This window comes from Notamacropus eugenii, chromosome 5 (genome assembly GCF_028372415.1).
Source record: "Notamacropus eugenii isolate mMacEug1 chromosome 5, mMacEug1.pri_v2, whole genome shotgun sequence".
Classification (NCBI taxonomy): domain Eukaryota; kingdom Metazoa; phylum Chordata; class Mammalia; order Diprotodontia; family Macropodidae; genus Notamacropus; species Notamacropus eugenii.
Window position 1 is genome coordinate 314,023,160 of NC_092876.1, and position 23,634 is coordinate 314,046,793.

Consider the following 23,634-nt stretch of genomic DNA (forward strand, 5'->3'; position numbering starts at 1 on the left):
GCTATGTAGTCGGACTAAAATAAATGAAAGAAATCATATAACAAATCAAAACATGATACACAAAAACATACACATACACAAATATGATCTGCTACATTCTGCGAATGACTTCCATATTTCTTTCTCTGAGTGTGGAAGGCATTTTGCCTTAGAGAACCACCATTGGGATTTTATTATTTTTTTTTAAGAGATTCTGCTTCATAATCCTAAGAGTGCTATGGTTTTTACTGATGTTTTTATTACTTTGAGAACCTCAAATATGATACTTTGTCCAGAGACTGGAATGGGGTTCTTGAGTCTGGTATGGAACTGTCTACTTGCAGTGGTTAAGAGACCCTAACATTATGAACTGAAGATTTTCAAGTAGAGGTAATTATATTACTGATTCCTTAAATTATCCATATGGGTGGCTATTTCCTATATCCCAAATGATTTATGATCTTAGTGGCTTGTGTGTTCACTCCAGGGATGCAGATGACAACTATCCATCCCTGCCCATACTGTGCATCTCTCACTTCTGTCCTCCCATTAATTGATGAGAGGAATTCCATTCAAAGTCCCAGAGATGTCCCTTTATTGCCCCTAACTTTCCAGGCTGCCCAGTTGCCGTCCATTACCCTGTAACCAACATGTCTTCCTTTCACATGCTTCTGAGATAATATCATTTAATTCTGTTCGCTTTCCAAGAGCCTCATCCATTATGTTGAAGTCTCCTCCCTTTCATCATAGACTTCCTTGTTTCTTCTGTGTTAGATTATTGTTTAATTCTTCACAAACTGATCTGCCATACAGAAATATTGGTAGGTTATAAGAAACTCCTATAAAAGTTTATGGAAGACTATCTGTTTTTTTTTTGTTTTATATACTCCAGCCAATCTCTTGAGCCTCACCTTATAGCTTTTCTAGCTTTCTTTCCTAAACTGAACTTCTATTTCTCTAAAACACCTTGTACTTTTTTATCTCCAAGCCTTTGCTCATGTTGTTCCTTCTGCCTCTTGAAATCCTACCCACCCATCCAGGCCTGTCAAATGTAATGTATTTCATGAACCCTTCCCTTAAAACCTTACCCAGAGTTTCCTTCCTTCTATGACCTCTCCTAACTGTATCTTCCTTGTGACACTTACAATTCATAACCTTGTTTATTTATTTATTAACGCATTTATTTATTTATTTATATTCTTGTCTTATTTCTCTTTATATTCTTTATATTTCTTTATATTCTTGTCTTATTTCTCTATTTATATTCTTGTATTTATATAAATTTATTTATTTTCTTGTCTTATTTTTCTACTAGATAATAAGATAAGAGACTAAGTTATTCATCACTTCAGCTCTTATAGTGACAAGAATAGTGTCTTGTTTATTGTAGACACCCATTAAATATTAGTGGAATGAGCATACGTATTTAGAAACGTCCTCCAGCTTTATTAACGTCTTTCTCTGTCTTCCTTTTCTAGATCAGTATTAAATGAGTAGTGATAGTATATTGCCAAGAGGAAAAGCAAATATTCACAGTACAGGAAAAAACAAGCAACTATTTAAAAAAAAAACTCATTCAAATTAAATTCAGCAGCATTTATTTAGTCCTTTTGACATATCTAGGTCCTAGGGAATTTTTAAAAAGTAACAATTCTTGATCTTAAAGAATTCATATTTTTTTAAGAGGAAACTACATTAATAAAAAATTAAATATATTCAATATATTTTCAGGAGAGATAATCCTAGCAATTGAGTACTCAGGATGGACTTCCTGTAGGAAGTGATACTTGAACTAAGCTTTGACTGAAATTGTGATTCTATGAGATAGAAGTAGAGAGAGAATGAATTCTAGACATGGGAGGACAACCTATGCAAAGATCCTTGGGTTCAATCCCTTTCTTAAATTTCAGAACTGAAAGATACAAGGGGGTTATCTAGTTCAAATTTCTCATTTTACAGATGAATAAACTGAGGTTCACACAGATTAAGTAACCTGTGCAATACCACTCAGCTAATTAGGGACAGAGACTCAGCATTATTCATCACTGTGTATTTTTAAGGAAACAGTCCCCACATGACCAGTTTTTAGAAGTTCAGATCAAAATATTTTAGAGTATCCTTCATTCATAAATGTTAAGCAAGATAAAAAGAATTATACTTAAAGATACTATTATAAGGGAATTGTTACTAAGGAAACTTCAAAATATGTAAATATACAAGGAGGGATATTTATAAACAAGGAATTATGACATTCTGGTCTGATATTTTTCATTAGATTTTTTCAAAAATGGAAGAATTTTATTAGAACCGACAATCTACCATTATTTTCAGTTTATAATAAATGATAACCTAGTATTGCAAGCCAACAGTTAATGATAAAGAGCCATTCTATGACCTTCATATGAAGGCAGAGATTGTATATATCAATCTTTTGTTTAAATAGGAGTGAAAAGTTTTCCTCCCCCTCATTATGCCCTAATTAGTAGCTGACTCCATTATGTGGGTTTCAAGAAATCTCTTGTTGGATCCCAAATGGAATAAGATTAGAACAGTTGTACCCAGTATTTCTATAGCAGTGTTATGTTCAGTAGAGCCTATACTTAAGTGAAAGACAATAAGGCATAGTGGATAGGAGACTGACTCTGAAGTAAGAAAAGTCTGAATTCTTCTGAACCATGACTCTGGGAAAGTCATTTAATCTTTTAATGTTCCCAGTCTTGCTAACAATGTAAGCAGTAGAGTAGATATTATTATGCATTGGTAGAGGGAGCTTCCTTCTGGGAGTTCCTTATAGCGATGAAAATACAGACCCAATCTCAAAAATTTATATAATACTTCATAGTTTCAAAGTTCTCTTCTGTTGTAATCTCCTTTTCCCATGACCTCCATTAAGTAAATTGGACAATTATTATCAATCCTTCTTTTACATGGGTAAACTGAGATTTGATGGCAAATCAGTAATGTAGTCAAAGATCTCCAATATTCAGACTTTTCATCAACTGTTCTTTCTATTACATATTTAAATATTTTATCTTTTTTCCTGACTTCTGTTATTATATAGACACAGTTTCAACAGTTCAATAATTAGGAATGTAAATGAGAGGTCCATAAAACTCTCAATACTGGTGCCATTAATAACTAAATTATTAATTCAAGAAAAGGTAAGGGAAAGAGAGAAACTGAAAATTCAGAGTAGGAAAATGTTATTTCAACTAACAGGCATTTCACATTTTCTCAAGGGTATCAAAAAAAACACAAAACTTTACCACAATTAACTTATTTTTGCTTTCCTCAAAGAATAAACAGAAAGACAATCACACCCATACTAATTCCTCTCCGATCAAGAACATATCATTTGCCATTTGGGAATCTTTCTGATTAACCTTGAGAAGAAAAACTAAAATGTAAATATGTGTCTCAAAATAAGATACACAACATTCGAAACTCACCCCCAAACAAAAGCTGGCATCCCAGTGGGAGTGGACATAGGTAGGTAGAGTTCTCTTTCACCATGACAACGACCTCTTGGCAGGTTACAGTCTGTCCTGAGGGAGCCACTCATTTTCTGGCAACCTGGTAGGCATCCATAGTGACCTGGGTGGTTGGTTATTTAATGGAAATTAGAAGATAACAGAGAAGTTATTCTTTTGAGAATTACTGTGCGTACCTGGAATCCCCATATGGCCAATGCTGAGGAGGGTCAGGCCAAGCTGAGAATTAGATGGAAGATCGCCAAATCCAGGTTTGGGCCCTCATAATTCAGTAGGTGGCACACTTAATCCTCTGTCTTGATTAAATACATAAATGATCTTTGAAGAAGTAATTTAAATTTACTATGGTCTATGATTCAGTAAGGTATTATCATTCTCAGTAACCAAAGTCTAACGTTTATTTTGTTTCTATATTGAGACATACTGCTTCTTCAAAAAAAAAAAAAAGAAAAAAAATTGTGCAAAAAATAGACCATTTGTCAACTGTCCAGATGTTTTATCCAGATGTTTGACAAGTATACTTTGTATATTTAACCATTTTTGTCAGTTTTCCTCTGGCAGTTGAGAGACATGTAGACATAACCAGAAAGCCATAATCTTACAATCTGTGGAATCTTTTAGACAGTACATCACCTCTTCCAAAATTGTTGCTTTGACTGCTTTAAACCTCAGTGATATTCACTTCTTTTTAACATTCTAGCTCACTTATTTTACGTACTACACAATTTAGCATAGAATTATACACTGTCATACTTTTTTTTTCTGTTGTTTCTCTAAGTCAAGTCTAATTTGCCCAAACTGTTCTTTAGGACTCTTAAGTTTAGGGACTATGTTTTATGTTCCTAGAGAAACATTTATTAAGTCCCTTTGTGTGTGTGTATGTATGTAGGTATATGTATGCATACACATATACATATATGTGTATACACAAATATATATACATATGTATATATACAATCTGATAAATTACAATGAATTAACAACTGGTTCATGTCAAAATGTTTAAATACTATTTTGCAAATGTTCTACAGTGCAATATAAAGGAAAGATGGGTGAGTTTGGAATCAGAGGAACTCCGTTATAAAATTAGAGGGTTCAACTAGAGGATCTCTACAATCCCTTCAGTCCCAAATTCAGTCTTTAATCTTATAAACACTGTAAATGAGACACATCACTCAATTTTTCAAACATTGCTGGCCACAAAATTCAACTTGGTTATTAGTAATAACTAAGCTGTGTGATATAGAAAATGAATGGACCTCTCAATGGATGAAAATCAAACAGATGGAGAAACACAAGGATAGCTGTGAGGATCTTGGCAAACTGAGCTTCTACCACATCTCTGACCTTGTAAAGGTATATTTGAATACATGACCCTGATTGCTATAGTTGAAAGCTCCCATGCTTATTGATGCTTGTATCCTTAGCACCATTACCAGAATCTATCTATTTTTATCTGAATCTATCTTTTCACCAGCTACCTATCTAATAGTGAACAGAAACTCGCTTCATCAGGGACACCCAAACTTGGGCACAGGGCCCTTTACATTGGTACTAGAGAGGAAACAAAAACAAACACGTATAGAGTGAAAGGAAGACACTAGAAGAGGAGAGATTGAGAACTGAGGAATTTTATTTCTCTACTTGAATTTTCCCTAACTTCTTTCTCTGGCTAAAATCTTTTATTATGGTTCCATCTATGCATTTTGCACACTGCCCTCAGATTAACTTTCCCAACACATGGAACTTTTGGTCTTCATTTTTTTTTTTCATAAAGGAACCCCTGAAGCAAGGGGTGACATCATCAAACTCCTTAACCTGATACTCAAGACCTTCTAATATTTAGCCTAAACTGCCTCTCTAAGTTGTTGTTGCTATTTTCCTCTGTTGTCTTGGTAGAATCCTTTCTTTCTCAAATTTGTCTATACTGGCCCTGAATATACCTAATAATTTCCTAAGTGTGCTTTTTATCTAAGTTATTCCCTGGGCCTGGAATGTTTTCTCCCTTCTTCCTATCTGAAGCTTATCCTTCATCTGTTTTGAAGCCTAATCTTTCATCTAAATATAGGACCCTAGTTCAAATCCTACTTCCCCTATGGAGTCTTTCCTGAACATCCCAGCCAAACTGATCTGTATATATCTACTGAACTCCCATTGCTCGTTATTTAGATTACCGTAGGCAGGAAATCATCAAGTAATATGAGGCACTTACTATGTGCCAGGGACTGATTAAGAGCTGGAGTTACAAAGCCAAGCAAAAAGAAATGGAATCTTTGTTCCCAATGAGCATACATTTTAATGGCGGAGGATAACATATAAAAGATGGTTTAAAAGTACTGGTCAGGGGAGAATGGGGTATAGTGGCTAAGTCCACTGAGCTGAACTGGAAATGGAATGAAGTTTGATCAGTCTGGTTCCCTAAAATAGAGGTCCTAGAAGGAACTCACCAATGAGAGAAGGGGGGACAACAAGATGGAAGGATATTCTAGAAGGCAGCTGAGTCTAAGATCTATGTCTAAGATCATATAATCAGAAGATTCAGGAGGGGAGTAAAATAATTTATCTTACATTAGTAGATAGAGCATCAGATGCAGACAGCAAAAATACATGAGCTTGGGTCCCAGTTAGGTCACTTACTAGCTATATATTCATGGGCAAATCACTTTACCCCTCTGTATCACCATTTACATCTATAAAATGGGAATATTAGTTCCTATGTATCTACATAAGCAAACATCTTCTGTAAACTGTATAGTGCCATGAGCTATTCTTAGCTTTTTAACATGTGTGATTCTTATCATATCAGCTAATTTGTGAACTCCTAGGGAACAGCGAACACAGCTTCCAGATTATATTCTCCATGGTACCCTGACCAGTGCTGGGCATAGAATAGGTATTCAATAAATGGTTATTGAGTTTATCTCAAAGAAAAAATAAACATGAGCCAGAAAAATGAAGGATGTTATAAGTATAAATACTGAAAGCAGCATTTCACTTGTATTGACAGCAATAACCCATTGCTTGTGAGTAGAGTAGCTGACAAAGTATGTGCCTATTAAGCCTTTGCCTATCACTGTTAGAGTGGCAAACTACCATTTTTGTGCACACTCTCTTTCCATGTTCCCTATGAAATGGTTCAGTGTTGTTCCCATTGTTTTACAAATGAGGAAATGGTGGCATTGACCAGAGCACTTGGGAAAAAAAATGTGCTCCCTATAATGCCCAAGGCGGTGAAAAGGCTAATACTTCATTTAAGTGTGTCAGAAGCTCCAGCTTAGCCCAGCGATGCAAGTTAGCCACAGACACTGCAGTGGAAGAAGTGTAGACTTGGAGTAGAAAGCTTGCCCTCAAAGAAATTATATTCTCTTTGATTGTACATGTATCTGCTAAATTATGACAAATTTATATTGAAAAATATTAAAATGGCGAATAAGCTGTCTGATGAGTTGTGTGGCCATGAACAAGTGACTTTTATAGGATGATAGAATTATAGATTTTGATTGGGAAAAGACCTGAAGACCTCATCTAGTTCATCCTGCTCCTTTTCCCAGATTTTACAGAAGAAACTAAGACCCAGAGAAGATAAGTGACTTGTTCAAAGACATACATGACTTGAAAAAGACAGAATTTGATCTGATGTCATATAACCCTTAACCAGCCCTGTTTTATTCTGTACCATATCCTGAAGTCTCTTATTATAGTTCCATCTCTCCATTTTGCACACTGGCACCAGATTAATATTCCTAACATGGAACTTTGGTCTTTGTTTCTCCTTAGAGGAAGGACAAGGTCAAATTCCTTAGCCTAGGACTCAAGGGTCTCTACTATTTGACCCAAACTAGCTTTCCAAGTTTATTTCACTGTATTGTTTCCTTATCTACAAAATGGACTGGTAACAATACCTGTCTCATGGGATTATGTTGAGGGCTAAATGAGATAATGTATGTTACGGGTATGAAAACCTTAAAACTCTATATAAATGGTTCCTATCTTTATTTTGATCTGTGTGTTGTTATAGAACATTGAAAGGCATGGAACCACATGATTGCTGTTTCTTGAACAAAGTTAAGAGGGGCTCTTATCTACCCCCTCCAGAGAGGCAGGGAAGGATTTTTAAAATCCCAGCTGATGTTCATGCATCCTTTCACTGAAAGCTCTCCAGGGATAGTGGCTCCATCAGTTCCCTTGGTACATATTTTACTGTCTCACAACTTTCCTAGCTTATTAGTTTTTCCTTTCACTGAAACTAACCCCCTTCTGAGGCAATCAAAACTCATTTTCTCTTCAGGTTCTCTGTTGGGAAAGGACTTGCTATGTATTATAATGGATTATGCAGTCAATGAAACATAAACGTTAAAAAATATATGTATATACATATATGTATGATATAAAAAACACCAGCACCAAGTAAGTAGAGTTTATGAAAAGCTAGAGCTCCAGAACAAAGCTCCCTGGTTTTGAAAATTAACTTTTCTTTCGTAGACATTAAAAGAAAGAAAGGAAAGTAACTGTCTCTAGGGAGGTTAGTGTGGGGTTCTCCATCATGACTTTCATTTTTCTGTATTGGCTTTTCTAAAATAAAGAAATAGGCCCTAGTAGAAAGAAGAAACGGATCAATGGAGAGAAATCACTTTTCAGTCTAGCTTCTGAATTAAAGACATTAGACCAAATCAGTAATACTATAAGCAAAGGGAATCTTCTCCATTCCCTTATAAGTGATAAAGTCAGTTGGAATTTTCTCTGGTTTCACATTTTTTTCAAGCTGTTAAAAGGTTAAACTTTTATTGGGAAAACTATATTTAATTCTAAACATGGAACATATATCTTTGACTCTGTTGCTTCCACAAAAATGAACTCCTTTTGCTGCTCTAAGCTTACAAGTAAAGCACTAGTTTTCGTCCAGTTTTTAGAAGCATAACACAGAGGAAAACACTTGCTGACTACAGTAAAGACTTACCACACTTCTATCACCTCCAATCAAGTAACCAATAGGGCACTAGACTTGGAGTCTATGAAGTCAGGAAGATCTTTTTATACACTGCAGAAGGTACTTACTAACTCTGTCTCCCTAGCTTAGGCACTTAATCTTAACTTGCCTCAATATTTCTTCATCTATAAAATGGGGTGGGGAGGACATTAAATTCAACAGACTCTAAGGTTCCCTCCAATTCTTAATTTATGATCCTAGGAGCTTTAAAATATATGGGGAGATTTTGCATTCAGTATAAAGTGAGGCACATAGAGTATAGAAAAAAAAATCTTCCACACAAACAAAACAAAACTCCAGATCCATGGCATTTAAATTTGATTTTGAATGAAACAAATCCTCACTCACTTTAATCTCTCAAATCAAATAGTAATGGCAGTGTCTACTGTTTGTAAAGCACTTTACAAACATTATCCCATTTTACTGTCACAACAAACCTGGAAGGTAAGTACTATTATGAAGCCCTTAACAGAGATGAGAAAACTGAAGGAGGCAGTGATTGACTTGTTCAGAGTCAACATGACAGCTAGATGGCATAGAGAACTGAGCCTGGAGCCAGGAAGACCCAAGTTCAAATCCAGCCTCAGACTAGCTGTCTGAACCTGGATAAGTCACTTAACCTTGTAGGTCTCAGTTTTCTCATGTATAAAATGAACTGAAGAAGAAAATGTCAAACTACTAAAGTATCTTTGTCAAGAAAATCCCAAATGGGATCACAAAGAATCAGACATGACTGAAATGATTGAACAACAAGCAGAGTCACACAGGTAAGAAGCTTCTTAGACCAGGTTTAAACTTAGATCTTTCTAGCATCAGATCTAGCACTCTATCTACCACAGTCACTAAAACTGAATATCTATCTAATATTCACTTAGTGGTCACCACAAAGTGAGATACTTCAAAGGGAAAAGAGAAAGTAATATTTTCATTCTGGAGGAATCTTTAATGAACTTAAAGAGGGGAGTTTAGGGACATGCTCCCCTTCACTATTACACTTGAATTGAAAATAGGGCATTTTGTTTCAACTTCTTTCTCCTATATTAACAAATTATGTAGAATTTTTATCATATTAAAGAACGATAAGAATATTCCTTTAAAAAGCAAGCATTGTAACATTGGGAATACATAATCACTTAGCAGTTCCACTACTCCCAGCAAACTAGTTCATCTCCTTCCCCAAACTATAACTACTCTCTCTGCTGCTCCCTCGACTGGTGTGTTAATAAGCATTTATTAAGTATTTAATATGTGCCAGGCATTGCACTAAGTATTGGGAGTACAAAGAATGGCAAAAGGCAGTTCTTGTCCTGGAGATCACATTCTGTAGGGAATGAGATCATACAAGCAACTCTGTACATACATGTTATATACAGTGTGAATAGTAGAAAAACTCAGAGGAAAGAAACCAGTATTGGGGGAAGGTAAAGAGCACTGAGAAAAACTTTTTGCAGAAGGAGTTTGAGCTGACTCTTGAAGGAAGCCAGGGAAACAGAAGGAAGAGGTAGGAAGGGATAGTATTCTAAGTGTGGGAGAACAATCAATAAAGAGGCACAAAATTGGGAGTGTGATCTCTCCCAACTTCTTGGGAAGGAGAAACGGGGCAGTCATTCAATATGGAGAGGGCACAATAATGTACAGCTATGCCTCTAGGGGCCTGGGCCGCAGTTTCTGGAGTTTACTGGCTTCTATTTTGCCTCAGTCTATTGCAGGAACTTGGGCTTCTCCAAACAGTAGTTGGAATATTGTCCTAACCACTGGGGCTCAGCAAGACAGAAGCAAAGCTAGTCTGGTCTTGCCAGTTTCCCACAGGTAGGGAAAAGATTACTGTCTCTCCATCCCTACCTAACCATAGTTCAGATACACTAGGTCTTCCTCAGTCACTTTAGTACCTACAACCTTTTCTTGCTTCTTTGCAGTGTTCTCTTTTTCTCCAGCTAACCACTCCAGTCTCCAGAAATATCAAATTAAATGTCATTATCTGGGAAATACTGCCTGGAGAAATCTGGGATTCAAATTCATTCAGGCCCCTCTTCCAGATGATAAGACAGCTACATAAGAAATTACTAGAGAAAAATACAAAGATAGACTATAATCAGGGTCAAAGTATATGGTACCAACTATATAAGGTATAGCAGCAGCTCAGGGAAGAGAGAGATTAATGTGGGGTGAAAAATTGGGGAAGTGTGCAGGGTGTCTATATGTGTGTAAGAAGAAGGGGCAGCGTGGAATACAGTTGCATTTGGACCTGAGAGAATGGGTAAGTTTTGAACCGGGGAGAGGAGGAAAAGGGGGGTAATTTAAATAGGAAGTACAACATAAGCAAAAGTACAAGAGAGTAAACAAATGGAATATGAATGGTTTGTATAGGGTACCTGATATATGTATAATATATATATATTTTTAAATTACTCTTCCTGAAGTAAAGGGTGCATTAGGAAGTCATGAAAAACTAATATAGAAAGGTATTGGGTAACGATTGTCTTATTTGTGCAGACTGGCACTGAGGCACTGTAGCTGGGCCAAGAGGGGATAGGACACTGAGCCACTACTGCTTTGGAGCTCTGGCATGAGATCTGGTCAGGTAATCTACCTCCAGGTAGAGTTATTAGTCTTCTTCACATCTTTAAGTACCCTATCCTTGCACCTTGCAGAATCATTTTACTTGTGTTTCAAAGCTAAGGCCTCTGTAAAAGGGGAAATTTAAAAAAAAGGCAAATACAGTATGGATTAGGCATGGGACATGTGATTTATTCCTACACACTCAAGAATAAGCAAAGAATTTATAAGCACATGTAGTAACTTAACTACTGGCATAATTTCCTAGGAAGATAATATTTAAACTTCATCAGGACATAAAACAGTTTGTAGGATCGTCAATGAGGCACTTTACATTTCTCCTCTACTCTATACCTTCAAACTACTTTGAAACCAAATCTTCTCCAAACCCTGTGAAATATTACAACTGTAATTGTAACAGTAATGTCAAAAGGAAAAAAAAAAAGTATTAAGAAACTAATATTACTTTACACATAATACTCTTCTATCCTGAACTTCTTTAAAATCACATTTTTTAAACTATTAGGAGTAAGATTATTATAATTTATTTACTGTTTATCATGTTTTAATATTTACAAAGCAAGAATAATATTGCTTTGGCCTCCCACCCTACTGGGCTTTTGATGTCTTGCATTCTTCTTTGACGGTCATTATCAATAAGTAGGCCATATGAGGGATTCATAGAAGAATACATGTTCTCTGCTCTCAAAGGTTTTGTAATTCTTTGGGGTTGAGAGAAATATATACATATAGCATATCTTCTGTGGTTACTATCCCAAATAGCAATCTGGGTCTCCTGAGCTCTTTTGCCACTTCTGCTCTCAAGGTTCCAGGGGATTCTGAGAGTACAGAGAATAATTTTTAATTCTATAACTCATGAGCCCCTACTGATGTACTTCCTGATTACCAGGTGAATTCAATTAATCAGTATGATATCTACCTTTTAGAATAGGGTATTTAGTAAGTTTGTTTATATGAAGACATGTTAAAAAAACAGTCTCCTCAAAATTCATGACATGTCCTCCCAAAAGTGAATAGACTCAAACTTAGAGTGGAAAAAGTGAGACTCATAGATCCATGTGGCTAATGTCCTTTTCTCCCTCGTGTGGGGTCCTCAAGAAATCTCTTTTAAATATAGTGTAACTTTCTGATGAAATCCTTGCAGTCCTGCAGAAATCTCTCTTAGTTCATCTAGGTTGTGCCTGACTTCTGATGCTGAAAGTGCCATCACCTGCTATTGTTCAAGGATGCTGTTAGGATATTGATTAAGCGGCAAATCATTTGACCTTCTAAAGTTCCCAAGGAGGTGGAGGAGAAAGAGGCTTTCTCCTGCCCTTCCTCCAAGGGATTTCCATTCAGAGTCTTGTCTGGGCTATTCATTCCTCTGTACTGCCAGATGTTGGAATCCCCTAGGCTCCAAACTCTTCTGCCATTTTATATAAAATGCTCAGGTCTTGACTGAGATTCTAGAGTCAATCCAAATCCATCTCCTTCACAGTATCACTCCATTTCATCCAATGGATTTCAAAGACTTCTTCCACCTACTGTAATGCTTTGATCAAATGACTCAAAAGAGATACCTAGTTAATACTTCAGATTGACTGACTGACAGAAAAGAACTCTCATCTGACAAAGGAAGATCTTTTTAGAGAAACAACAAAGAGAAGTAGAATGAGTGCTGGACATGAAGTCAACAGATACCTGTCCCCAAGACTTGTAAGTCATGGTTATAAACTCTATTTCTCTATCTGTAAAATGGCAACAGTTATCTCATAGGGTTGTTAGGAAGGTCAAATTAAATAATTCATATAAAGCATTATAAAAATGTCAATTATTTTTCTACGAAGATGAAATAACAGGAAAAAAATGTAGAAAGGAGGATAGCAAAGCAAACTTGAGAATCAGTAAGTTGGTAAGCTGAGGCAAAAAAAAATAATAATAAAAAGCAAGAAAGCACTGAATGATATGGTTCAAAAGGAACATAAAAGAATCCTCCCGGTGATTTTAGGGAGATAATCATAGAAGACGCTAAACTTTATTTGTACAAACTTAATCTTATAGGTATATTTAATCAAGTAGAATGTGTCCCATGCCACTATAATGAATCGAGACTATAATCTGAGAAATAAAATAAAAAATGATCATAACAATTGTTCGAAATTTGTGCGTGTGCGTGTGTGTGTGTGTGTATCTAAAGAGCTAAAAAAGGGGATAAATCGTTCAGATTTTAGGGTATATCATGATGCAATATTAGGTAATAATTGAAATTCTTTTAAACTTTACTACATCATTGAACTGATTCTCATGGTGCAGCAACTGGACAAAGTCAATTCAATAAGTGAGGCCAATCACCAAGCATTTGTTAAGTAACTACTATGTGCCAGGTATTGTGCCAAGAACTGGGGTTCTGTGTTAAAAGTGCTGAACTTGGAGTCAGGAAGACCTGAATGCACATCCTGTCTCTGACACTTTAAAGCTGTATGACTCTGGGCAAGTCATTGAATTTCTCTCAATATCAGCTTTTTCAACTGTAAAATAGACATTAAAAAATATAACTTAGCTCATAATGTTGTTGGGGTGATCAGATAAGATATCCTGTGTAAAGAGATTTTTAAACCTTGAAGCTCTGTATAAATGTCAGTTGCTGTTGCTTTTTTGACATGATATTGTACCTTCTGAAAGTAATGTGCTACAAGTAGACATTTTGTAACATGACAAAGGGACCCAGAATGTATATCTACACTTACTGCATTAGTCTTAAGTTTGAAACACAAAATGATTCAGCAGAAAATTGACCTTTGACACATTTTCCCTGGCTGCCACTCATGCCTGAAATGCTCTCCCTCCTCATCTCTATGTCCTGGCTTCCTTGATTCTCCTCAAAGCTCAGTTAAAATCCCACTTGCTACAGGAAGTTTTTCCTGATCCATCTCAGTTCCACTGCCTTTCTTCTGTTGATTATTTCAAATTTATCCTGTGTAAAGCTTGTCTGTATGTAGTTAATTGCATAATGTATCACCTACCATGAACTTCTTAAGAACAGGGACTATCATTTGCTTTTCTTTGTATCCTTAGCAATTGGCACAGTTCCTGGCACATAGTAGGTACTTAAGAAATGCTTACTGACTGACTGGCATATATCATTTATATACCAGTAGTCTAATGGTAATTTATAGAAACTGTAAAAGGTCAGAAAAATGTTATCTGATTATGATTTGGAGTGGCCAATAGGGGCTCTTAGGTTTTTAGCTACCAAAGCTTTGAAGACTTGCAACTCATAAATAAAACTCATAATAAAATATAATCTTTTACATTTCTATAATGTCTTGGTTATTTTGGCTTTATCACACAAACTAATTCACTTGAACTTTGGCAAATATCTCTATGTGATAAATAGGATTCGTATTTCACTATTATTTTTTTTTACCTCGTGATTCCACTGCTGTAGGGAGTTCCTCAACGAGGAAACTCCTTCCACCTATGCAAATAAATGATTCTTCTTCAATGCAGAATCTTAGCAAGTTACTTGAGGACAGGAATAGGTTAAATGGGTTGACTAGAATTGTATAGCCTTTATCTATCAGAAATAGGATTTGAAGGCAGTCCTTCTGACCCAAAGACCAGGTTTCTTTCCACTAGGTCATTTTGCATTGTATCATTTTATTACTGAGAAAGAAAACTCCAATATAAGCTAATATACTTGCCGAAGGTCACCTATTGTGTGAAGTGAATCCCAGATCCAGAAACTCATGGTTTCTCTTTACTGTCAGTTCAACTTGAATCTCAAAGTGCCTGTCAATGCATTTTTCTACCATGACAGGTAGAACCAGGCTTTCTATCCGCTCAGAAAAATCATAATTTTATAACCAGCAATGATTTGGAAACCAATTTCTATGCAGATTTATAATAATGAACTCTTTGTATGTGAACATTTTTCTCTGATAGCTCCACTATTGAAGACTAGTTTCCTTCCTCTTTCTCCCTCCCACCTCCATTGTTTTCACCTGAAAAGCAAAACACAGTTATTTTGGTTATTGGAAGACTCTTACATCTGAAATGATTTTTTTATCTGCAATTAACATTCTATGAATGCTAATGATTAAAAATATATTTAATTGTAATTAATGCCACATTGTGGACTGAACATCATAAGAAGTGTGTGTGAGTATGTGTGTGTGTAAATCATCATAAGGATTCATTTATAGAACTGAATATACTTGTTATTTTATATTTTGGGCTTATTATGTATATTTTGTTCAAATATATGAGAATCAAGCACTGTTTCATAGTTTTATAACTTCTGAAATTCTGTGCTTTTAGAGTCACTCATTTTTGGGGGGAAAGTTGGTCTAATATTGGTTTTCCCCTCAGCAATAACTCATTCTAATTTTATAATAATAACTGGCCCCAATTTCAATGAAAGATTACGATACATTTACCCTTTCCCAATTATGTTGCTTTCTTTCCGCTTCTTGGTATCTCTTTTTTGTTAATCAGTAACCTTTTATTAAATAGTTAATATTATTTTTTAAGCTGAAGCCTAATCCTACAATGATTACACTAACTCCAGTACTTGTATCTGTGCGGGATCAGAAGAAATTATACCTGCCTGGAGGAGTATGTCGTTCATCTGGACATACCCAAAGAAACTATGGGTAATATTCATAGCTGCTATCCATCCAAGACCCATCTGGCTATAGTTCATCCCTGTAGTAATTCATATATTTCAATTAATTCCACTAGAATGCATGGGTTTAACCTTTTGACTGCATAGTGGCGTAAAGATCATGTTTACATATTTTAACTGCTAAATAATGAAGGAGAAGGGGAGCTTCTCCACCTCTCTAAACTTTGGAATTAACCCTATGAACCAAAAGTACATTAAAACCATTGTAAAAAATGTAAAGCATACACTCTATTGAAGGTAAGTGAAGTAGGGTCATCTTTCTTCTACCTCTATGGTAGTCAGATTCAGTATTTTAAGCAGCAGAGAAAAAAAATCACTTAATTGAACATTTTGTTATTTTTTTCTAGCTTTATAAAATAAGTTTTTGGTAGTTTGATTGGTCTGGCACTGAAAAAGTAAATTAATTTAGATGAAATTGTCATTTTTATCATATTAGCTTGGCCTACTACTTGCAACTGAACTGATGTTTTTCTGATTATTTAGATCTTACTTTATTTGTGTGAAAAATGTTTTATAATTGTGTTCATATAGTTCCTGGGTTTGTTTTGGCAGATAGACTCCCAAATATTTTATAATGTCTATAGTACCTTTAAATGGATCTTTCTACCTTTCATGCAGATAGGCTGAAAATTATCACAACCTGGTGGAAACACACCTTAATTGATGGAAAAGTACTTAAAAGTTATTAGGACAAAAGGAGAATTTGAAACTTGATATTTAAAATTATAACATGGTAATAAATTATATTTGTGCAGATTGGATTCAAAATTAAAACATTTGAAAATTTTTTCTAATACTTCAGGTACTATCATTCTTCTTAATTATATATCATCAGCTATTTGACTTTCTCCAAATACTAAAGATATTTAAAAGAATATACTATATTTTTTCTTCCATTAACAATTTGTAATTTGTTATTATTTTCTTGTTGTGCTTTTAATTTTTTTTTTGCATCTACATTGACTTCTATGGACTTCAAGGCTTAAATACTAATAGATTTTGATCAATAACTAAACCAAGACATTGTCTATTCTAACTCTCTCATTTTACAGACTGCGATAAGGAGAGCCAGAAAAATTAAGTGTCTTGACCAAGGTCATATTAAAAATAAGTAATAGTCAAAATTTGAACATAACTTCTTTATCCATTCTCCTTAGCATATAAACAATCTACTTCTCAACAAAGTTAAAATATTACTGTCAGATAACTGTCAAGTTAAGTATGTCAGTTAAAAATAAATTTAGAGGCAACTAGGTGGCATAGCGGATAGAACACCAATTCCGGAATCAGGAGGACCTGACTTCAAATTTGGCCTTAGACACTTAGTAGCTGTGTGACCCTGGCAAAATCACTTATCCTCAATTAGCTCAAAAAATCATATTCAACTTTTAATTACTAGTAATTAGTCTAAACACATATTTATTCAGACTTTCGACATCTAATAGAAAGATTATTAATTTAGAAGTCCAAAGCTCTTTCTGTTTCCCCTTTTATTCTACTTCTAACTATGATTATATTACTTTGGGCAAATCACTACATATTTTTGAATATAAATTTCCTCATTGACACAATGGTTATCAATATCTGCTGTACTTAATTCATAAAATTGTTGCAAAGGTATCATTACTAAAAAATTGAAATATACTTTGAATTCCTATATCATCTGAATTAGTTCAATAATTATTGTATATTCTTTAATAACAGCAATAATCTGTTATACTTCATATTATCTCCCAAGCAAGGACAAAAATGTTACTCTCAATAAGCACTTATTTAATTAGTCAGTTAAAAATGGCTGAATAAATGCCTCCCAGAATGCCAGAACAATTTTTGTATATAGTAGACCATTTGTATTTAACGTTGTAGTTGAATTGAATTTAAGGGATTTGAATTTTAGAGAAGTCTAGAAAACTAAACTGTTATAATCCAAAGAAATAGATTGCTAATAATAACAGTTATATAATAATAACCATCATGGAAGATTAGTTGGTAATTTTGGCTAAGTAATGGGCTATGTTTCTTATAATATGAAGGATCATAGATATAGATTTAGAAGATATTTCAGAGACCATTTTCAATAGTGTGCTGATAAATATTAAAAAAAACAAAAACAACAGCTCCCTCCCCCCTGACAAAAGATTTATTAGGTATCTACTATGTGACTGACTCTCTGCTAAACTCTGGAAATACAAAGAAAGGTGTCTTACCATATGATGAATTTCTGGAGCTCATGAAATTTGTGGAATCAGGAAGTGATAAATAAGATTAACTCTCCAGAAAAGAAAAGGAAAAAATAAAAGGATTCTGGACACATTTTAAATTCAATCTGCATTAATTAATATTTTCTACATTACTTTCTTAAATCTAGACAATGAATGCAATAATAAATTAAGTTTCAGTTTGTAGCATTTGCTAATTTCTTAGATATGCATTCTCACACTGAAAATTTAACAAGCAGCTGTTCCAAACTAGTACAAACTAACTACAGAACACTGGTGTCTCTACTCCAATCCTGTTATTTTACAAATAACAAAATTGAAGTCTAGGGAAGGTAAATGAATTGTCCAAAGTCACTAGTAATATGCATCTGAAATAGTGTTTTAATATAGGTTTTGTGATTACTAAAGCAGTCCTCTTTTCACTCCAACATACTTCCTTCAAGTGTGTTTGGTATGGTACTGCGCAGGCAGTACCCTGAAAATTGCTGCCTATTCCACCTAAAGAGAAGTAAGGCTATAAGTCCATTGAACTTTTGTCATTTTTACAGGGTTTTAAGTATCAACAGTCAAAGTATCTTTCAAAAGGAACTTCATCCTTTCAGCTCATTCAGCTGAAAAGATCTTGTTCTTGCACTACAACAAGGCCAAGGTAATAAAAGATTATGAAGGATGCACAAAATTTCAGATTTGAAATGTGATACAGAGTGCCAACTGAGACCCCTTACTGCTGGAATGACTCTAGGTGAAAATGGCCATGTTTCAGAGGTAGGGAACCACTTTGAGTGCCACTGAAGTTAGTAGAGAAACATTTTCCATTTCCTTAACAGGAGAATTGCCGAAATGGATTTTCTTAAGTGAAAGACTGCCACCCCTAAATCCTTTTAAGTATGTCCTAGCTCCCAGAAGACAGGTTGGAAATTGCTCCCAGGAACCAGACACCTATTTCAAAGTATAATATTCAGTGAACCCTTCAGAATCTTCTTAATAATGAAACCCTTGTATGTTAACATGAAGCTAATAGAGGTGATATATTGATAATATTCCTACTGAAATATGAACTGATCTTCCTAACCAAGTGTCTCTAAGTAAAAAAATGCACAATCTCTGCCAAGGCTAATTAACAGAGGCATGAATTTAACTTGTTCTATTGTTTCCAAGTTAATCTTAATAGTAGAACTTAAACTGCCCACTGAATTTCTATTTTCTTGGCCTCCCCTTGTGGGTACTAAGAAAATTGGGTCCCCAAGTAATGGGAGAGTTGCTTGGGCAATAGTTTTACCTATGATTAGATTTCAAAGAAAAAATGCCAAAATAAAAGCAGCCCTAAGTTAAGACAAGCAACACTTTTTCAGACTAGTTGTAGGAAAAGGATGATTCAGACAGAGGCAGTAAAGACAGAAAAAAATATCCCTTAAATGAAGGAAAAAAATATCATTTGTGAGGAAAACAGAAAGGAAACAAAATGCAAAGGGAAAGAGAATAATAGGAATCTGTGCAGGAAGGTGGAGAAATATGTGACAACAAAAGTAAAGAAAAAGGGAGGGAATTTGGAATGCAAAATTTAAAAATGTATGTTAAAAATAAGCAAATAATAAACTTTTTTTTAAAGCAAGAAGTGAGGGTAGAAGGAACACTGATTCTATGTGGCTGGGATGCTTCTCACAATCCAAGGAATTAGAGAGAGAATTTATAACAGCCATTAGGAGAAGACATCTGAGTAAAGGAGAAAGAGACTAGTTCCTAGGGTTTGGAAATCCTTACAACCAGGGTAGAAATTGGCTAGTTTAGCAGGTATTTATCTGGACTGTGGTAGAAAATATCCCAAAAGTTATCAAACTGGATGACTGCTATCTACTTCTAATGTTTTATGTGGAAATTCATATCTACTTCAAAAAAAAAAATCCAGAATGGAACTCTGTGAATTTTTAAGAATTTAAAAGGTCAGTGAAGGTCTTAGGGAAGTAGTTGGTATTATCTTCACTGTTGTCAATTGAAGGTAAGGGTTTTATAAGCAAATTGAGGATATGGCAAGGAAATATGATTTTGGTGAAGAACATGTTAGATGAAAAGAATAGTTTTCCCAAACTATGTAATAAAATTCAATAATACTATATTCTTGACTAGATATGGTATGTCCCCAACATGGATTGGGAAATACATATTTGTACTTATCAGATGAAGAGGGCTATGTAGAATGGGAGTGGGATAACTGAGGTAGGGAGACTAATTAGGAGGCTATTACAATAGTCCAAGTGAGAGATGATATGGGACTGAACTCAGATAGTGGCCATGTGGGTGATTAGAAGAGAACAAATGGGAAAAACATTGGACATATAAACTTACAAAACAAAATGATTTGTAGGGAATTAGATTCCAAGATAAGTGATAAAATGGTAAAAAGCCACCTCCATTCCTACAGTGAGTTCAAATGATCAAGTCTGGACAAACTAAATAGTAAGTTACAGAAATAATCACGTCGTATGCATCCTGATGAACTATTGGTAATATTTGGAGGCAAAAATGTGTCAAATAGATAAAGAATAACAATATCTGATCTAGGTAAAAGTCCAAGTTTTCAGTTTCTGTCTTCAGTTCCTTACAAATTATTCAAAAATAGGGTATTATTGAATAAATAAAGTATGATTAAAATGATGGTTTGTGAACACTTAGAAAGTGAAACTATTGACAAAGAAGCAGAATAGGTTCTAAAAGGCCAATATAATCCAAACTTACCTCATTTCCTTTTTTGACAGCATTTCTAATTAACCAACCAACATTAATTAACTCCATGCTATATCCCAGAGACTGTGCAACATACTGAAGACACAAAGAAAGGAAATCAATCAATCAGTCAACCAGTAAATGAATAAATGGGTAGATAGATGAATAAATAGATAAATAGATGAATGAATTAATGAATAGTTAAATCAATAAATGGATGAATGAATGAATACATAAACAAAAATTTCAAAGACCCTGCTTTCAAAGAGCACACCATCAAATGGGGGAGACAACATACACATAGTTATGTAGAAATAAGCTACTTAAAAGATAGATTTTGAGTAGTATCAGACAGAAGGCACTAAGGTTAGAAGAACTGAGAAAGGCTTATTACAAAAATGAGCACTTTAAGACTTGAAGGAAAGCAGAGAAACAAGGGAGCAGAGATGAGGATGAAGACAATTCCAGGTGGGTGGGGTGGGGGGCAACCAGTTAAAATGCTCTGAGTTTTGTGTGAAGAACTAGAAGAAGTCCTATGTTATTATATTATAGAGTACATGTGGAAATTTAAGGTAAAGGAAGACTGGAAAGGAAGGAAGAGGAGAAGAGGACAAGTTTTGAATGACTTTCAAATTCACACCAAGATTTAACATTTTATTCTAAAAACAATAAGGAGCCACTGAATTTTATTGAATGAGGATGGGGGTTGACATGGTAAGATCTGCATATTAGGAAGATCAATTTGATAGCTGAATGAAGGTTAGATTTGAGTGGAAAGAAACTTAAGGCAGAGAGATCAATCTGCTTCTGCAACAGTCCAGGCATGAAGTGATAAAGGCCTATACCAAGGTGACTGTAATGTTAGAGGAGAAAAAGGATCATATACAAGAGATGTTAACCTAGTAGAAACTATAGGACTTAACAGCTGATTGTATATGGGCAAGTAAGAGAGTATGAGGAGTAAAACATTATGCCTAAATTGTAACAGGTTTATTGAGAGGATGATCATAGTCTTGAGAAGAATATGGAAGTTAGAAAGAAAAAAAAAGTTGAGAGGGAAAGATAATGAGTTTTGTTTTCGATGTGTTGAGTTTAAATGCCTACAGCACACACACAGTTTGACAAGTCAAATAGAAAACTGAAGATATGAAATGTGAGGTCTCCAAAGGAGTTAAGACTAGATAACTAGATGTGAAAATCATCAGATTACAGATAATAATAAAATCCAGAGGAACCAAATGAGATCATCAAGTGAAATAGTATAGATAGAGAAGAAAAGGAAAAGTCCTGAGGATCCCCCAGTTAGTGGGAATGATGTGTCCTCCAGAAAAGAAGACAAAGAAGTAGATAAGAAGTGAACCATTACTGAACAGTGTAATGAAGACCTAGAGGAGAGAGTACCAAGGTGAAGAAGGTGACTGACTTGAGAACTCAAGAAGGATGAGGATTGAGAAAATCCAATTAAATTTGGCTAATGACAACAGCTAACATTTATATGGTGACTACTGTATTCCAGGTATTATGCTAACCCCTTTACAAATATTAACTCATTTAACTTACATAAAAATCCTCAGAAGTGGCTGCTATTATTGTTCATATTTTATAGGTAAGGAAACTAAAGCAAATAGAGGTCAAATGACTTGCCTGGGGTCACAAAACTAGCAATCTTCTGGGACTTTGACTTGGGTCTTCCTTATTTCAGTCTTGACACTCTATCTGCTTCATCAGGTAGAGATCATTATCTTAGATTATAAAGTATCAGTCATCACCGCCATCTAATATTTGTTAAAAAGTAGAGGTAAGTCAATGGTACAAACTAGATCAGAGAGAATCAGAAAGAATGGATTTAATCACCAGTGTTTGATAAAGTGGTAAAAGCAAACTACTTAGAAAAGAACTCCCAATTTGACAAAACAAAGAAACAAAAAAGAACCTACTATTGGGAAAGATGGAAAGAAGTCGGGCAGAATCGTAATTCAAAACCATGTGGAAAAATACTCCAAATCAGTAAAAACAGAAAAAAGAAAAGAAAAAAAGAAATACCTCAAATTTCACCTCATGATGTGTAAATTGACATAGATTTAAAAAAATGAAAATAGTCAATGTGAGAGGAAGTGTGAAATGATAGGCACACTGGTACATTGGTGGTGAACTATCAATTAACACAACCACATTGTAAAGCAATTTGGAATCATGCAAACAAAGTGAGTAAAATGTTCATACTTTTTAACTGAGAGATTCCATTAAGAAGCTTATATCTCAAGGAGCCTATTGATAAGAACAAAGTCTCCATATACATCACAATATTTATAGCAACATTTTTCATGATATCAAAAAAATTGAAAAAAAAAATAGATGCCCACTAGTTAGGGAATAGCTAATAAATAAATTGTACATTAATAGAATAAAATATCACTGTGTTTTAATAAATGACAAAAGTAATGATTATAGAAATGCATGAATAAATCCATATAACAGAGTGAAGTAAGCATACCTATGAAAACAATTTACAAGAACAACCATAAAAAATAAATGTTTAAGAATTATAAAGAACAAGCATATTTTGAAAGAAATGACATGAGAAGACACTGTCACTTCACCTTTTTGCAGAGAGGGAAGTCTGTGAGAGTTACATATTGCATACATGTTTATACTTTCTCAATGTATCAATTGCTCATGTTGTTTTTTTCACTCTCTAAATTTTCCTTTTATTTTAAAAATTCTATTTGTTGTGGGAAATAGATCTTTGGGAAGAGGAAGAGGGTTAGGAATATTAGGAAAAATGGCAATTTAAAAATTCATCAATAAATATTTTAAAATTTTAAAACAGTGAGGTCATTGGTGAATTTGAAGAGTTCTAGTTCTTAAAAATCAGGAAAATTCCACAGTTAAGTGATATGAACCAGAAGATGTCCGAGTAATTTTTAAGTAACAATAAGGAGTCAGCAAATCAATGTATTTAAAAAAGCACATCTTTTGTTTAATGAATGTCTT

General features: G+C 34.6%; 1 long non-coding RNA gene and 1 pseudogene across 2 annotated transcripts in view; one reads left to right on the forward strand and one right to left on the reverse strand.

Moving 5' to 3' along the window:
- LOC140506327 (heat shock cognate 71 kDa protein-like) overlaps positions 1 to 23,634 on the forward strand; it is a 49,855-nt pseudogene that overhangs the window by 16,077 nt on the left and 10,144 nt on the right.
- Positions 1 to 23,634, reverse strand: part of LOC140506329 (uncharacterized) — a 58,235-nt gene that overhangs the window by 15,841 nt on the left and 18,760 nt on the right. For both annotated transcript variants that reach the window (XR_011967888.1, XR_011967889.1), the window contains exon 3: positions 3,429 to 3,573. This is a non-coding gene — a long non-coding RNA (uncharacterized lncRNA). The remainder of the gene's footprint in view (positions 1 to 3,428; positions 3,574 to 23,634) is intronic.